At 34.5% G+C, this 11,672-nt stretch overlaps 1 protein-coding gene across 6 annotated transcripts in view; it reads left to right on the top strand.

Moving 5' to 3' along the window:
• LOC117064905 (zinc finger protein 91-like) overlaps positions 1 to 11,672 on the top strand; it is a 338,773-nt gene that overhangs the window by 179,314 nt on the left and 147,787 nt on the right. The gene's annotated exons all lie outside the window — the stretch shown is intronic.

Raw genomic sequence — 11,672 nt, 5'->3', positions numbered from 1 at the left:
GTGGGAAATTTTTTTTTTTTTTTTTTTTTTTTTTTTGAGGCGGAGTCTCGCTCTGTCGCCCAGACTGGAGTGCAGTGGCTGGATCTCAGCTCACTGCAAGCTCCGCCTCCCGGGTTTACGCCATTCTCCTGCCTCAGCCTCCCCAGTAGCTGGGACTACAGGCGCCCGCCACCTCGCCTGGCTAGTTTTTGTATTTTTTTAGTAGAGACGGGGTTTCACCGTGTTAACCAGGATGGTCTCGATCTCCTGACCTCGTGATCCGCCCGTCTCGGCCTCCCAAAGTGCTGGGATTACAGGCTTGAGCCACCGCGCCCGGCCTGGGAAATCTTTTAACCTATCTTCAACCTTTATTAAACATAAGGTAATTTCATACTGGAGTAAAACCCTACAAATATGAAGAATGTGGCAAAGTGTTTTTCTGGTCCTCAGCCCTAACTAAACATAAGAAAATTCATGTTGGACAGCAACCCTACAAATGGGAAAAAATCGGCAAAGCCTTTAACCAGTCCTTACATCTTACTACAGATAACGCATGTTGGAGAGAAATCTTACAAGTGTGAGTAATATGGAAAGCCTAAAAAAGTCCTCAATTCTTAATAGATACAAGATTATTCATACTGAAGACAAACTCTGCAGATCTGAAAGATGTGCCAATGCTTTTGACAGCACCTCAAACTTTTCTAAACAAAGAAAATCATGCTCCTGACAAATCCTAGAAATGTGAAGAATGTGACAAAGACTTTAAATGATTGTCAGCAATTGATTGTGGGTAAGATAATTCATACTGGGAAAAAACTACCAATGTGAACAATGTGGCCAAGCTTCTAACCAATGCTTACAGCTTACTGCACCGGAAGGCATATTTGAAAACAAATGTACAAATATAGACAAAGTAAAAAAACCATTAATACCTGCTCACATCTTACTCAAAATCAGAGTTCATACTAAATAAAAGCATTAAAAGTCTAATTACCATCAAAAGATAAGAACATATGTCTTTAAAGTGCAGAAGAGTATTTATTTTGAAAAAGCATTACAAATATGAAGAGGGTTGTAATACCTTTACTTGTTTCACAGAGCTTATTGTACACATTTTATACTAGAGGAAAACCCTGAGGCAGTTATTAAAATTTTGCTCAGTATCAGGGAGTTGATATTGAAGAAAACTCTGCAAATATGCTGAACTTGGAAAAACATTTTTTCAAAAACTACAAATTATAGAACACCAAAGAGTTCATACTAAAATATATTTTTGCAGATGCATTAAATATGAAAGATGTTCAATCCAAAATTAAGTCTATGTAAATATCAGGGAATAATTCACAGTAGAAATATCTAGGGCACTCAAACTTTAGACATTACACTAAATCAGAGTGTGAGTATAGGAAATAATACAAACTAAAGTTCGTGTAAACGTTAATTGTGTATAACTTAAAAGAAGTAGAATATTTTTTGGAGTTATAATTACATTCAAAGTATACTTTTTTTTGAAAATACAGAATTTTTAAAAAGCGAATAATGGGTTAAACTCTTAAATGACTTCATGCTGTTTCACCATTCCTAGTGTATTCACATGTGAAAACATGTGACTAATTGTTGCTACATTAAAGATACGATCTTTTTTATTTTTTTTTTATTTTTTTTATTTTTTTTTCTTTTTTTATTTTTTATTATACTTTAAGTTCTAGGGTACATGTGCATACGTTTATATCATGTATAACTCCCCAATGCAATCCCTCCCTCCTCCCCCCCGATCTTTTTATTAGGTAGGCATTACCTTTTCTATGGAAAGGTGTAAGGACCTTAAAATATAAGATACATGATGAAAATTTAAGTAAAGAGGCTCTTTGGGTTAACATAATATTGAGTTATGCATGAGGTAGGTGTTCAGAGTAATATTTTTCTGCATCATTACGAAGAAAAGCATTCTTATTTAGTTAACATTAAGTTAGTAATATTGTACTTTTATGGAATAATATACATTATATTTTAAAATTATAAATTATGTGTGAACTTAACTTTTTAAGTCAGCATTTTTAACATGTTAAATACTATCGTGAATTCATTGAAGCATTATGCCACTAACTTTAACCTATTCCACCTTATTCAGTGGTGTAGGTAAAAGATGGTAATAATACACTATTTGGTAAGATAATGGACTGAGATCTCTAGTAATCTTTTTGCCAGTGGCTTTAAATGGCCAATAAGTTAAAGAATATTGTTCCTATAGGTTAAATTTTATTCTTATTTTTACATTCAAATTTATTTTTCTTAATTTTTGTGGATATGTAATATGTGTATATGTTTATGCCATATATGGCATATTTTGATACAGACATGTGATATGTAATAATCACATCAGAGGAAATGAGATATCCATTACCTCTAGCATTTATTCTTTGTATTACAAGCAATTCAGTTCTTCAGTTTTAGTTATTTTTAAATGTACAATTAAGTTGTTATTGACTACAGGGTCATTTTTATGGTCATAATGAAAATTATATACAAACCCAAGTAAAATCCATACATTTCTGTGTCCTGAATAAATATTTTTTAAAATTTTAATATATTTTTATTTGAACATGTGGCCTCTGGCTGCAAGCACATACGAGCTCTTAGTATTGATTTACATGGAATTAAATATACAGATCTATTAGTCTAAAGATAAATCTTAGATGTAAATAAATTATGTAGTGTGTTTGTGTTAGTGTATGTTTGAAACTATTTTTAACCAAAAAAAATAATATTGGAACAAAATAAATCATTTTAAGAAGGTGTCTAATTTACTAGAAAAAAAAACAAAAATTCTTAAAAATACTGAACGTAAATCTATGCTCTCTGCTTTGTATTAAATTTATTACCGTATAACTTTTTGGTTTATGCTTCAGAATCTCCCCATGCAAAATATCTGTTTTAACTTGACTGTTACTCATGTTAGACCCATAATTTTTTGTTTGTTTATTTAGTAGTTTTTTTCTTTTTCCTTTTCTTTCTTTCTTTCTTTCTTTCTTTCTTTCTTTCTTTCTTTCTTTCTTTCTTTCTTTCTTTCTTTCTTTCTTCTTTCTTTCTTCTTTCTTTTTTTTTTTTTTTTTTTTTTTTTTTTTTTTTTTTTGATGAAGTCTTGCTCTGTTGCCCAGACTGGAGTGCAATGGTGTGATCTTGGCTCATTGCAACCTCTGCTTTTCGGGTTCAAGCAGTTCCCCTGCCTTAGCCTCCTAGGTAGCTGGGATTACAGGTGCCCGCCAATACACCCAGCTAATTTTTGTATTTTTAGTAGAGGCAGGGTTTCACTGTGTTGGTCAGGCTGGTCTCGAACTTCTGACCTCAGGTGATCCACCCACCTCGGCCTCCCAAAATGCTGGGATTACAGGTGTGAGCCACCATGCCCAGCCTGTGTAATAGTTTATGGAATATTCATTATGTGAGCTGGTCTGTGAGTATAATAATTATTTTTTAAATTTCACTGTGCCATTATTTATTGGGGTACAGGTGGTATTTGGTTAGATGAGTATGTTCTTTAGTGGTGATTTGTGAGACCCTGATGGACCCATCACCTGAGACACTGCACCATATATGTTGTCTTTTATCCCTCTCCCTTCCTACTCTTCCCCCCAAGTCTCCAAAGTCTATTTTATCATTCTTATGCCTTTGCATCCTCATAGCTTACCTGCCACATATCAGCAAGAACATATGTTTGATTTTCCATTCCTCAGTTAATTCACTTAGGATAATAATCTCCAATATCATCCAGGTCATTGCAAATGCTGTTAATTTCTTTTTGTGGCTGAGTAATTTTCCAACATATATGTACATGTCATAGTTTCTTTATCTACTCATTGATTGATGGGCATTTTGGTTGGTTCCACGAGTCTGAAATTGTGAATTGTGCTGCTAGAAATATGGATGTTCAAGTATCTTTTTCAAGTAGTCAGTATTTGGGTTTATTTCTGGGTTCTCTGTTCCATTGGTCTATGTTTTAAATAAGGACTTCTTTTCCTGTGGGTAGTTACCCAGTGGTGGGATTGCTGGATCAAATGGTAGTTCTACTTTAAGTTCTTTAAGGAATCTCCACACTTTTTTCTGTAGCAGCTGTACTAGTTTACCTGTCCACTAGCAGTGTAGAAGTGTTCCCTGATTGCTGCATCCAAGCCAACATCTACAGTTTTTTGATATTTTGATTATGTCCATTCTTGCAGGAATAATGTGGTATGGCATTGTAGTTTTCATTTGCATTTCCCTTATCATTAGTGATGTTGAACTTTTTAAATGTTTGTTAGCCATTTGTATATCTTCTTTTGAGAATTGTCTATTCATGTCTTTGGCCCACTTTTTGATGGGATTTTCTTTTCTGACTGATTCGTTTGAGTTCACTGTAGATTCTGGATATTAGTCCTTTGGCAGATGTATAGATTGTGAAGATTTTCTCCCACTCTGTGAGTTCTCTTTTTACTCTGCTGACTGTTTCATTTGCCATGCAAAATCTCTTTAGTTTAATTAGGTCCCAGCTATTTGTCTTTGTTTTTACTGCATTTGCTTTTGGGTTTTTGGTCATGAAATTTTTGCCTAGCTAATGCCTAGAAGGGTTTTTCCAATGCTATCTTGCAAATTTTTATAGTTTCAGGTCTTAGGTTTAAGGCCTTAATTCATCTTGAGTTGATTTTTGGTATAAGGTGAGAAATGAATATCCAGTTTCATTCTCCTACATGTGACTAGCCAATTATCCCAGCACCATTTGTTGAAAAGGGTGTCCTTTCCCCACATTATGTTTTTGTTTGCTTTGTTGAAGATCAGTTGGCTGTAAACATTTGGGTTTATTTCTGGGTTCTCTCTTCCTTTGGTCTATGTGCCTGTTTTTATACCAGTACCATGCTGTTTTGGTGACTACAGCCTTATAGTTTGAAATCAGGTAGTGTGGTGCCTCCAGATTTGTTCTTTTTGCTTAGTCTTGCTTTGGCTATGTGGGTTCTATATGAATTTTAGAATTGTTTTTTCTAACTCTGTGAAGACTGATGGTGGTATTTTGATGAGGATTCTGTTGAATTTGTAGATTGCTTTTGGCAGTATGGTCATTTTCACAAATTTGATTCTACCCATCCATGAGCATGGGATGTGTTTCTATTTGTTTGTGTCATCTATGATATCTTTCAGCAGTGTTTTGTAGTTTTCCTTGTAGAGTTCTTTCGACTCCTTCATTAGGTATGTTCCTAAGTATTTTATTTTTGTTCAGCTATTGTAAAAGGGGTTGAGTTCTTGATTATTTGTCCATTTGCTTGCTGTTGGTGAATAAAAGAGCTACTGATTTTTTACATTAGTCTTGTATCCAGAAACTGCTGACTTCTTTTATGAGTTTGAGGAGCTTTCTGGAGGAGTCCTCAGGGTTTTCAAGGTAAATGATCTTATCATCAGCAAACAGGTACAGTTTGACTTCCTGTTTACTTATTTGGATGCCGTTTATTTCTTGTCTTACTTCTCTGGATAGGACTCCAGAACCGTGTTGAAGAGGAGTGTTGAGAGTGGGCATCCTTTATTTTTTCTGTTCTCAGAGGGAATGCTTTCAGCTTTTCCCCATTCACTATTATTTTGACTGTGGGTTTGTCATAGATAGATTTTATTACATTAAGTTGTGTCCCCTGTATGCCAACTTTGCTGAGAGTTTTAATCATAAAACGATGCTGGATTTTGTCGAATGCTTTCTCTGCATCTATTGAAATAGTCATATGAATTCGTTTTGAATTCTATTTATGTGGTGTATCACATTTGTTGACTTGTGTGTGTCAAACCATCCCTGCATCCCTGGTATGCAACAAACTTGATTATGGTGGATTATCTTTTTTACATGTTGTTGGATTTGGTTAGCTAGTATTTTGTTAAGAATTTTAGCATCAATGTTTATCAAGGATATTAATCTGTAGTTTTCTTTTCTGGTTTTGTCTTTTCCTGGTTTTGGTATTAAGGTGATGCTGGCTTTACAGAATGAATTAGGGAGGGTTCCTTCTTTCCCTATCTTGTGGAACAGTGTCAAAAGGATTGGTACCAATTCTTTGACTATCTGGTAGAATTCTGTGAATCTGTCTAGTCCTGGACTTTTTTTCTTGGTGATTTTTACATTACCATTTTAATCTCACTCTTTGTTATTGGTGTATTCAGGGTATCTAATTCTTCCTCATTTAAGCTAGGAGGGTTGCATTTTTCCAGGAATTTATCCATTTCTTCTAGGTTTTCTAGTTTATGTGTGTAAAGGTGTTCATAGTAACCTTGAATAATTTTTTTGCCTTTCAGTGGTGTCAGTTATAATATCTCCTGTTTCATTTCTCAGTGAGGTTATTTGGATTTTCTCTCCTCTTTTCTTGGTTAATCTTGCTAATGGCCTATCAATTTTATTTATCTTTTCTAAGGAGCAGCTCTTTGTTTCATTTACCTTTTTTATTTTTTTCTTTCAGTTTCAATTAGTTCTGTTCTGATCACGGTTATTTCGTTTTTTCTGCTGAGTTTGGTTTGTTCTTGTTCCTTGAGATGTGACCTTAGATTGTCTGTTTGTTCTCTTTCAGACTTTTTGATGTAGGCATTTGGGGATATGAACTTTCCTCTTACCACCTTAGCTGTATCCCAGAGGTTTTGATCGGTTGTGTCATTATTTTCATTCAGTTTGAAAAATTTTTATGTTCCATATTGATTTTGTTTTTGACCCAATGCTCATTCAGGAGCAGGTTAATTTCCATGTATTTGCACGGTTTTGAAAGTTCCTTTGGGAATTGATTTCCAGTTTTATTCCACTGTGCTCTGAGAGAGTGCTTGATGTAATTTCAATTTTCTTAAATTTATTGAGGCTCGTTTTATGGCCTATCATATGATCTATCTTGGAAAAACTTCCATGCGCTGTTGAATAGAATGTGTGTTCTTCAGTTGTTGGATTAAATGTTTGTATATATCTGTTAACTTTATGTGTTCCAGGGTAGACTTAAATCCATTGTTTCTTTGTTTACTTTCTGTCTTAATGACCTGTCTAGTGCTGTCACTGGGAGTATTGAAGTCCCTCACTCTTATGGTGTTGCTATCTATCTTATTTATTATGTCTATTAGTAATTGTTTTATAAATTTTGGAGCTCCAGTGTTAGGTGCGTATATGTTTAGGATTGTGATGTTTCCCTGTTGGATCAGGCCACTTATGATTATATAGTGTCCCTCTTTGTCTCTTTTAACCACTGTTGCTTTAAAATTTGTTTTGTATGATATAAGAATAGCTATCCCTGCTTGCTTTTGGTGTCCATTTGCATGAAATGCCTTTTTCCATCCCTATACGTTATTTGAGTCCTTGTGTTAAGTGAGTTTCCTGAAGACAGCAGATAGTTGGTGAGTTCTTATCTATTCTGCAGTTCTGTCTTTTAAGTGGAGCATATAGGCCATTTCCATTTAGTGTTAGTATTGAAATGTGAGGTACAATTACATTCATCATGTTCTTTGTTGCCTGGATAGTTTGGTGTTTTTTTTGGTTGGGGAGGGGAATGGATTCTCGCTCTGTCACCCAGGGTGAAGCGCAGTGGCTTGATCTTGGCTCACTGCAACCTCTGCCTCCCAGGTTCAAGTGATTCTCCTGCCTCAGCCTTCTGAGTAGCTAGGACTACAAATGTGCACCGCCACGGCCAGCTAATTTTTGTATATTTAGTAGAGATGGGGTTTCACCCCCATCTCTAGAAATTCAATGGCAATAAATATTGTTGCCCAAATAATAAAAACTAATATCCAGGACCAATTTTAAATTCACTAGTATTGGATAGTGGAGCTGCGGACCCAGAAATGTAAAATATGTTCTAAATATTCTAAAGGTTCTATCAGAAAACCATATTTTGGAATTAAATGTCTAGAATCTTTCATAGTATTTTCTCTACTGAACATGGTACTAGATTGGTAACTGGAGAATGCCAGCAAGTCATGTTACTTTTTTCTAACAAAACAGGCCTTGCTGTCTCTAACTCTGATCTGATCTCCTGCCTTGAGCAAATAAAAGAGCCCTAGAATGTGAAGAGACATGAGACAGTAGTCTAAAACTCAGGTAGGTAAGCATGAATGAAGCATATAACACAGACGAGAGGTTCAAAGGTCAAAAAGAATGCCGGACCTTAAAATGTGGTATGGGATGCTCTGCTTCAATGCAAAGATTTCCTAAAAAGCCATTTTTTTTTTCTCTAGCTCTCAAGTAGGAGCATTTTTGTCCCGTATCCTTAAATTCTTTCTAAGGACTCTACTTCCTATTTAGTGGTTTTCCTTTGAGGGTACCTTGAGAACTAAACTCCTCTTTATGGCTTATAAGGTACTGCATGGTATACCTGCTCTTCCATTGCTTTGGGGGAATATAAAAATATATCTGAGTATTTTTGAGGAACTACATGTTAGGTTATTTCTTAAGTTTTCCCGTCATGTCTGAAATGTGTGAGAGCAGTGGTGATATTAAGATTTGTTTCAGAAATCTCAGGAACAACAATGACAGATGTTACTTATTTCTCTATTTTCTGTTTTTGATATTAGCAATCCTAACACAGTTCAAGTGAGAGGTCATCATTGTTTTCATTTGCAATTGCCTGTTGGTAGGTGATATTAACCATTTTTTTTATATACCTATTGGTCATGTGTAATATTTGCTGGCAAAATATTTTTTGAGTCTTTTGACCATTTTTCAGTTGGATTTTTATTGTTATTATACTTGTCTTTGCTTTGAATTTCCTATATATTTTGAATATTAAGCTTTTCTTGTATATATGGTTTGCTATTGTGAGCATGCAGTAAATATTCAAGTATAGGCATCATTTTCTTATAATAAACTATTTTTCTTTGAGTAGATATCCAATAGTGAGACTTTTAAATCAAGTGCTAGCTCTATTTATAGTTGAGATTGAGCATTTTTGTCATATGTGTGTTGGCTATTTGCATGTCTTTATTAAAAAATGCTTAGTAATGTTATTTGCCCATTTTTTCAATGGGATTCTTTATCATTATGATATTTTTGAGTTGTTCGAATTACTTGTAAATTCTGAATATTAGTTTCATTTTGGCACATAGTTTGCAAATATGTTCATTTATTCTGTAGGTTGCCTGTTTAGCCTGTTGATTATTTTTTTTGCTGTGCCAAAACTTTTTAAAGTCCCATTTGTCTATTTTTAATAATAATATAATAAATAATAATACAATAATAGTTTTCTTTGTTGTGTCCTTGCCTAATGTTGGTATCAGGGTGATACTGACCTCAGAGTGACTTAGGAAGAATTTCATTATCCTCAATTTTTGGGAAGAGTTTCAAGAGGATTATTACTTTTTGTACATTTGGTAGAATTAGGCTGTGCATTTTTCTAGTCCTAAGCTTTTCTTTGTCAAGACATTTTTAATTACTGACTCAATCATGCCACTCATTAATAGTTTGTTCAGGTACTCTCTTTCTTTCTGGCTCTATCTTGGGAGGTTGTATGTTTCTATAAATTTATTTATTCTAAGTTTTCAGGTTTGTGAGTAATTGTTTATAATCATTTCTAGTGATCTTTTGTATTACTGTTGTATCCATTGTAATGTCTATTCTTTCATTTCTGATTTTGTTTATTTAGAACTGTCTTCTGTTTGTGATGAATCTAGCTATCAATTTATCAATTTTGTCTTTTTGGAAAACCAACTCTTTATTCTGTTGATCATTTTTATTGTTTTGGTCTTTATTTCATTTGGTTCTGTTCTGAGTTTTGTTATATTTTTCTTCTTCTAACTTGGAATTTGTTTTGTTATTAATATTCTAGTTCCTTGAAGTGTGATGCCAGGTCCTTAATATGTAAGCTTTCTACTTTTTTGGTGCAGGCATTTAGGCTATAAACTGCTCTCTTAGTACTATATTTACTGTATCTCACATTTTATTATATTGTGTTTCTATTTCCATCTTTTTTTCCCACAAATTTTTAATTTTCATCTTAATTTTCTTTTTGAGATGGGTTTTACTCTGTCACCCAGGCTGGAGTGTAGTGGCACAATTTTGGCTCACTGCAACCTCCGCTTTCCAGGCTCAAGCATCTTTTTATCTTAGCCTCCCAAGTAGCTAGGACCATTGGTGCTCACCACCACATCTAGCTATTTTTTTGTATTTTTTGTAGAGATGGGATTTGCCATGTTGCCCAGGCTAATCTCAAGCTCCTGACCTCAGGTGATCCACCTGCCCCAGCCTCCCAAAGTGCTGGGATTACAGGTGTGAGTTACCACCCCTGGCCGTCCATGTTAATTACTTCATTTACACAGTGACTGTTTATGAGTATGTTGTTTAAATTCTTTGTAAATTTATAGTTTCTGAAATTTCTATTGATATTGATTATAGTGTTTTTTTTTTTTTTTTTTTTTTTTTTTTGAGGCGGAGTCTTGCTCTGTCGCCCAGGCTGGAGTGCAGTGGCCGGATCTCAGCTCACTGCAAGCTCCGTCTCCCGGGTTCCCGCCATTCTCCTGCCTCAGCCTCCCAAGTAGCTGGGACTACAGGCACCCGCCACCTCGCCCGGCTAGTTTTTTGTATATTTAGTAGAGACGGGGTTTCACTGTGTTCGCCAGGATGGTCTCGATCTCCTGACCTGTGATCCGCCCGTCTCGGCCTCCCAAAGTGCTGGGATTACAGGCTTGAGCCACCGCGCCCAGCCTGATTTATAGTTTTATTCTGTGGTCTAGGTAGTTGATATAATTTTGTTCTGGGGGTACTTTGTTGATTTGCCAACTTTTCTATCTCAATGGTCTCTCTAATGCTGTGAGTAGAATATTAAATTTTTCCACTATTATTATATTACTGTCTATCTCTTTCTATAGGTTTAATAATATTTCCTTTAAAATCTGGGTGCTTTGATGTTGGGTGCATAGATATTTAGAATTGTTACATCCTTTTGCTGAAATGATTTCTTTATTGTTGGATGATGACCTTCTTTATCCTTTTTGTTACTGCTTTTTATTTAAAGTCTGTTATACTTGATGTAAGTATAGATATTGCAGTTTGCTTTTGGTTTCTAATTTGTATTACTGTCTTCCACCCTTTACTTTTAATCTGCATGTGTCTTACAAGTAAGGTGAGATTCTTATAGGCAACATATAGTTGGATCATTTTTTCTTATTCATTTCATAAATCTGTACATTTCAATGAAGGATTTCATTGATTTATATTCAAGGTTAATATTAATATGTAAGGTTTTGTTACTGTCATAATGTTAATTATATTTTTTTCTTTTTATCTACCTTTGTGGTTTAATAAAGTTCTGTCATGTTGTAATTTGATTTATTTCTTTTCTCTTTTGTTTTATAAGACCTGTTAGTTTTATACTTTTATATGTTTTAGTGATGGTGAATATCAAACTTTATTTTTATACTAGAAATCCCTTGAACATCTTTTGTAGGCCCAGTCTAGTGGTAATTGGTTTCCCCAGCATTTATCTGTCAGGATAAGACTTTATATTCTTCATTTGTGAAGGTTAATCTAGCTTGATGTAAATTTTTGGCTGGCACTTTTCTTTTCTTGCAACACTCTAAAAGTGCCATCCCATTCTCTCCTGATGAGTAAAGTTTCTGCTGAGAAGTCTGCTTTTTGTCTGATGTGGTTTTCTTTATTTCATAATTACTTCTTTCACTTTCACTTTAGATATTCATCATGTGCCATGATGAAGTCTGTTTTGCAATGT

This window comes from Trachypithecus francoisi, unplaced genomic scaffold (genome assembly GCF_009764315.1).
Source record: "Trachypithecus francoisi isolate TF-2019V2 unplaced genomic scaffold, Tfra_2.0 Contig00137, whole genome shotgun sequence".
NCBI classification, from domain to species: domain Eukaryota; kingdom Metazoa; phylum Chordata; class Mammalia; order Primates; family Cercopithecidae; genus Trachypithecus; species Trachypithecus francoisi.
This window is presented reverse-complemented; position numbering and strand designations above follow the sequence as displayed.